The 7,034-nt window shown below is 39.8% G+C and overlaps 1 long non-coding RNA gene across 1 annotated transcript; it reads left to right on the top strand.

Annotated features, from left to right (window-relative positions):
* The first annotated feature begins 6,078 nt into the window (after positions 1 to 6,078).
* LOC147380326 (uncharacterized) lies at positions 6,079 to 6,763 on the top strand. Its single transcript, XR_015169388.1, has one exon. It is a non-coding gene; the product is annotated as an uncharacterized LOC147380326 (long non-coding RNA).
* Positions 6,764 to 7,034: the final 271 nt, after the last annotated feature.

Raw genomic sequence — 7,034 nt, 5'->3', positions numbered from 1 at the left:
TCTTGGAACCGAAAAAGAAAAAAAAAAAAAAAAAGATGTTGATGGAAGAAATTTTTGTACAAAATTAATTTATTTGGCTTGATAATTGCACTATGGTTATAAAAGTTATAGGGGACGTTGAGAAATGGATATATGGCAATTTTTTTGTATGTTTAAGTAACTTTTTATAATCTAAAATTATTTCAGTATATGAAGTTCAAAAGGAATATAATGCCAGGGTCTAGCCCCAGCAGGATCCAAGGGTACCCTCAGGATGGATGGTGTCGGCGAGAGAGATGACACGGGTCTTATAATGGACTGGGACCTGATGGTCTGGGGTTGAACGATAAGAAAATAAAGGAAAAAGAATAGAGAAGAGAGAAAGAGGCTGATATTCCTTGGTTTACACAGAAAGCCAATAAAGCCCCTGACACGGGACTTGTTCTATTCACGGAGGCCTCAGGCGCCCTCTCGATGGGGTGAAGACACAGAGCACCTTCTTGATTGGGTCTTAGAAGCCTGGGCAAAAAAGTGAACTCAGAGAGCCTCTGTGTTCCAGGGAGTCAGCATGAAAAAAGAAGAGAGAGATAGAGATAGAGAGAGAGAGACACACACACACAGAGACCAGAGCTCTGGTGAAGTGGGATCCGCAGTTTTACTTTCAAAAGGGGCTTTTATACTCTGAATTACACATTTCCAGAAGTGAAAGATACAAAGTCATGCAGAGTCAGCTCAACATTACATCAGTTTGACCTTCATCGGGACCAGGATGTTTTCTGCATACCTTTTCATTTATAAGGGTCTTTGTGTTATGTACATTATCTTCTGGCCTGGAGGTCTGTTGACATTTTATGACCCTATTTTGATAAAGGTTGATCAACCAGAAAACTTGTTTTCATTGAAGTGTTTTTTCTTTATATTTCTAATCTGTGTCAGCCTCAGAAAGTACTAAACAGAGTTACATTCTCATGGAGCAAAGGTGCAGTGGGTCACAACAAAGAAAGAACTTATTAGCTCAAAGGTCTGATGTGGTTAATACCAAGGCTACTACTTGTTTTTCTTACATTCCAACTACATTAACTAATGCACTCCCAGGTGCAAATGGATAAGGGATATGGGAACTTGGCAGCAAGCATTGGCCCAATAATGCAGCCCTTTACCAGTACTATTCTAATAATTTTTCACCCCTTAAAGGGTTCTATGCGCATTAGGACTTTTAGAATGTTTAGGCTTCTCATGCCTTTCATGGTTGGGAAGTTGTGAACAATCATGTGCGTTAGTTTTAAGAGTAAGGAAAAACCTGTCAAGCAAGCCAGAATGCCAACAGAGGGGTTAGAATAGAAATATTCCTTTCATGCCCAGGAGACTTATCAACTTAGAGCCCTAAGTTGATTTTCTCCAGAGAAAGGTGGTCGGGGATAGCCCCCTGCTAATATCAGAAGAGTGGTTGAAAGGCATAATATAGTAGACAGTAGACAGACAGATTTTGGTTTCGGGGTAGATGCTCGAGCAGGCCCAGGAAATCCCTCGAGTCCTGATCCGCCTTTGCCTGTCAGGTCTTCTTCGCATGACCTTTGTCATGGGCGGGATCTCCCGTGGTGGCTCCCGGCAATATAAAAGTACTCTTTCTGTTTCCTTGATTTGATCATTTATGACTTCTTTCATGCATCAAACTTTGTTAAGAATCAGTCATATATTGAACACTATTAAGGATGGAGCAGTGAACATACCAGATAAAGTCATTTTTATGGTGTATATAATCTAGATTAATCCAGATCAGGAAATTCAAGACAGACAAAGATATGAAAAAAGAATGAGTTAATTTCTGATAGTGATGGGTTTATGTAAACACTAAGCCATTGTCAGTTATGGGGAATTTAAAGACTTATTTGTAAGGAATGATTCAAGCTGAGTAGTCAGAAAAAACTTCTCTAGGAGAAGAGAGAATGCAAAGTCATTCTGGCTGTTACTTAGAACTGGAGGGCAGAAAACCTGAAGTGAAAACAAAGTATGTCTGTTTGAAGGACTGAAAAGACACTCAAAGAAGTGTGAATATTTAGTGGACAGGAAAGGGGTTACCAGATGAACTGATGGATGTGGTCATAGCTTGGACATGTTGGATTATGTCAGCTATGTTTCCCAAGATGTATCCAGGTGTAGCATAAAAGTGCAAGCAAATCAGTTAAATCTGAATGTCATATAAATACATTATTTTTAGTTTAAGTATCCCTCTTGCAATTTTTGGGAAATCCAATCTTCTGAATTTTGATTTGAAAATCAATATTTTGAAATTGAAATCTAATTGCATGTCTGGTATCTACTCTAGCAATCCCAATGTGGAAAACTTACAAGATTTCAGTAAAGGAAAGTTAGATCTAATTTGTGCCATGCGTGCTATGAGATGGAAAATAAATTAGACTAGGGAGTATAGAGAATCATGAATGCAATTTGTCTTAAATTTCTAATCACTATTCATCTATGAAAATATGGGTGTTAATTTGAAGATATATAGAATAACGTTGGAAATATATATGAAAATTATATATGAAGTAATAAGACTGAAAATGGAATTGAAATTGATTGAACAAAAGAATGCATCCAAAGTGCTCCAATCAAGCAGAGTTTAGGTAAAGACTAGTGACTATATGAGTGAGGTGAACACATCTTTGGGAACTCTAAAATTTGAGGACAAAATCTGAGGAGATTGAAGAGAGGACACTGAGAAGAAGCAGCTGCTGAGGTGGGAAATGAACCAAAGCTGTGTGCATAGGGTGAAGCTAAAGGTTGGCGTTTTTAAGAATAAAAAAAGAGGTTGGTGGATCTAACTGTACTCAGAAGCTGGGGAAAATGAACACTTGACCTCTGGATTTGACAAGACTCAGCAGTATTTGTTTGCTTATTTTACATTTGGCCATGCCACATGGCATATGGGATCTAAATTTCCCTACCAGAGATGGAGCCCATACCCGCCACAGTGGAAGCTTTGAGTCTTAACTACTGGGCCACCAGGGAAGTCTTGATGATTTCTGCAGGAGCATTTTAGTAGAGTAGTGGAGGCCAAAGGCCAAAAAATATGATTGAAGTGCTAAAGACATACTAAAATGCCTCCATGGAAGTACACATATGACATTTTGCTGTGAAGCAGAATATGGCAACAGAGATTACTTTGAAGGGTATGAAAGGTGAAATAAGACTTGCTTTATTTTTTGGAATATATTTGAGAATTGAGTATATTCAGAACAACACACCAGAGAAGAATGGGAGAAAAGAGTGATGCTGTGCAAAGCTCACACTGATATGATCAGAGAGGGCAACTCAACTAGGGAGAACAAATTAATTCCTGAAAATAAATAATATAAGAAAAAAATCTAGTAGATGTTGTAATTAGGAATATTGTGTTGTCTAAAAAGTAGTGTATTCTGTATTTTAAAATCAAAAACACAAAACTACAGGTTAGTTGTAGTGTTTTTAAAAAATTAACTGATATAATTATGGCTTACCAAAATTAGTCACTGTTCTAAGGACTTAAATATCCTTGAAGACTAATTGTTCTGTTATTTCAACTAGTTTTTACTAAAAACTTAACTTATTGTCTGACTGATTTTTCACTGTGGGTGTTGAAGTTATTGCTAGTTTCTATACAAGAAATTGAAGATGTCCTCTGCTTACAATATCTCAGTCCAGTAGATAGTGAATTAAATATCACAATAGCATATTTACTTTAAAATATGCACCTAACAAGAAACACACATGTAAAATGGATTCAAAAACGCATGATGGAGGAAAAGTTGGATGCTCTAAAGATCTGACCTCCAGCATGGAAATACTTTTGAGTTTCATTAAGACGCTATGTTCTCTTGACCCATTTGCATAGCTATGATGTTAGATGAATCAGGTAACTTAACAAAATCTATGTCCATGTTGTGATGATCCCCAAAGAGAGTTGATTAAAGTGCACAGGATGTCTAAATTCTTAAACTATCTTCACTGCAATGTAAACCAGCATCAAATTTTACTGTCTAATTCCTATCTAAGGCTGCCTGAAAAGTTAGTCACAGTTGTATCTGACTCATTGCAGCCCATGAACTGTGCCCAACAGGCTTCTCTGTCCATGGGATTGCCCAGGCAAGAATACTGGAGCGGGTTGCCATTTCCTTCTCCAGGGCATCTTACTGGCCCAGGGATCCAACCCAAGTCATTGTAGTCATATTCTTGCCCATGGTTACCTAATCAGATCAGATCAGATCAGTCGCTCAGTCATGTCCGACTATTTGCGACCCCATGAATCACAGCACACCAGGCCTCCCTGTCCATCACCAACTCCCGGAGTTCACTCAGACTCACGTCCATCGAGTCAGTGATGCCATCCAGCCATCTCATCCTCTGTCGTCCCCTTCTCCTCTTTCCCCCAATCCCTCCCAGCATTAGAGTCTTTTCCAATGAGTCAACTCTTCTCATGTGCTGGCCAAAGTACTGGAGTTTCAGCTTTAGCATCATTCCTTTCAAAGAAATCCCAGGGCTGATCTCCTTCAGAATGGACTGGTTGAATCTCCTTGCAGTCTAAGGGACTCTCAAGAGTCTTCTCCAACACCACAGTTCAAAAGCATCAATTCTTCGGTGCTCAGCCTTCTTCACAGTCCAACTCTCACATCCATACGTGACCACAGGAAAAACCATAGCCTTGACTAGACGAACCTTTGTTGGCAAAGTAATGTCTCTGCTTTTGAATATGCTATCTAGGTTGGTCATAACTTTCCTTCCAAGGAGTGTCTTTTAATTTCATGGCTGCAGTTACCATCTGCAGTGATTTTGGAGCCCAGAAAAATAAAGTCTGACATTGTTGCCACTGTTTCCCCATCTATTTACCATACAAAAATGATATTTTGAAGAAGAATTATCACTGTATATCAGAAATTCTTGTGATGTACAAATAAAGCTGCTTTCCCACAAGGATTTTCTTAAAGACACAGAAATACACTTTTTGTCTATAACCCTACTATCATTTTTCTTTGGCTATCCAAAAGGATGTGTTATCACAAAGATTTGAACGAAGATAAGTTGTAATTCAAGGGCTATGCAAGAGACCTCAGTATAGCAGGTTACAAAGCTTTTGATTTGATGTATTGAGGCTGAAACTCCAATACTTTGGCCACCTTATGCAAAGAATTGACTCATTTGAAAAGACCATGATACTGGGAAAGATTGAAGGTGGGAGGAGAAGGGAAAAATTGAGGATGAGACAATTGGATGGCATCACCGACTCAATGGACATGAGTTTGAATAAACTCTGGGAGTTGGTGCTGGATAGTGAGGCGTGGAGTGCTACAGTCCATGGGATCACAGAGAGTCAGACATGACTGAGCAACTGAACTGACTGAACTGACTAACTGATTGAGAAAGGAACAGTTCTCTTATTGTTAATGCACACATTAAGGTTGTAAAGTTACTTAAAATATTAAGTAATTACTTAGGGGGGAAAGGAAAATGTAGATTTTGGGTTTCAGAAAATTACTTCTATTCTCATGTTCTTCACTAGAAATTGAACATAAATAAAATTTATACTCATCAATACATAGGAAAGAAGATGACATTTTTTTCAGAACTGATTCCTTTGACATTTTTATAAGTAAAATAATCAACTTTGTGGACATGAAAGATCCATTATGGGTTTGCTTAGAAAAGACACTGAATTACTGAAAAAAAACCCAACAATTTAGAACACAATTTAAGATTCACAGGAATTTTTTTGGTATGAAGTGTTACAAAATAACAACCCTAATGGGGTCCAATAACTAACATATCTTCTTTTTATGGTCTAAAGAATGGTTCTAAGAAGTTAAAATGAACATGTAATCTGGGACAGGACTGTGTAGGTGTGAGTGTATGTCTCCTCTCATCCAAATGCTCAATTAAATAAGAGGAATCCAAACTAAGATGTCAACACAGCAATCCTGCTGAATTTCTCTGAGGTTTCATCTTTGGTTGTGAACAACAAACTAATTAGAGTGGTCATAAAGTTAGCCAATGGCATGAAGGTGTGGTGGGTCACACCCACACTCAGGGCATATAAAAGGCCCTCTGCAGGGAGAAATGTCCACACTCAAGTGACACTTCTACTCTCCTTCTCCACCCAAGAACAACCTCAACCACCAACACCATGTGTGGCTACTACGGAAACTACTATGGCGGCCTCGGCTGCGGAAGCTACGGCTATGGAGGCCTGGGCTGTGGCTACGGCTCCTGCTACGGCTCTGGCTTCCGCAGGCTGGGCTGTGGCTATGGCTCCTGCTACGGCTCTGGCTTCCGCAGGCTGGGCTGTGGCTATGGCTCCTGCTATGGCTCTGGCTTCCGCAGGCTGGGCTGTGGCTATGGCTGTGGCTACGGCTGTGGCTCCCGCTCTCTCTGTGGCTGTGGCTATGGATGCGGCTATGGCTCTGGTTTTGGCTGCTACTATTGAGGACGCCACGGAAGACTCTCATCCTCTACACCTGGACACCAGGATTCACCAGTTCTGAAGCCCTCATGTTCTGTGTTTTTCCCCTGGATGATGATTAGGCTGCATCATGGAAGTTTAGTGTGGATTATTCCTAGCCTACCTTCTAACCTACATTCTTTGAATTTACATCATTAAGTGACATAAAGTGAAGTCCACCTTGACCTCAGAGTTCTATTTTCATCAAGATGATGATTCCATAGTAACTGACTTGATGCCTTCCATGCTGTCTTTGTTTTAACCTAATAAACTTGTTTGATGCAAATAGCAATACTGGTTTTTATGTCAGTTATTTGATATGAAATATTACTTACAGACACTTTTTGGCAGAATTCTGTTCTTTGTGTTTGTACAACTGAGGGCTCAACACTGACTGTTGGTGGGAGGCCTTCGCTGGCTGACTGTTGGAGGCCAGCCTCAGCTCCAGGAGGCTGGCTGTAGTTCCTTGCCATGTGTGCTGTGTTTTGTGCTTAGTCACTCAGTCATGTCTGACTCTTTATGACCCCATGGACTATAGCCCAGCAGGATCCTCTGTCCATGGGGATTCTCCAGGCAAGAATAC

Source organism: Bos grunniens, chromosome 1 (genome assembly GCF_055505025.1).
Source record: "Bos grunniens cultivar Pamir isolate PY7600 chromosome 1, Bosgru_T2T1.0, whole genome shotgun sequence".
Taxonomy (NCBI): domain Eukaryota; kingdom Metazoa; phylum Chordata; class Mammalia; order Artiodactyla; family Bovidae; genus Bos; species Bos grunniens.
Note: the sequence above shows the minus strand (reverse complement) of the source record. Positions and strands in the feature narration are given on the sequence as shown.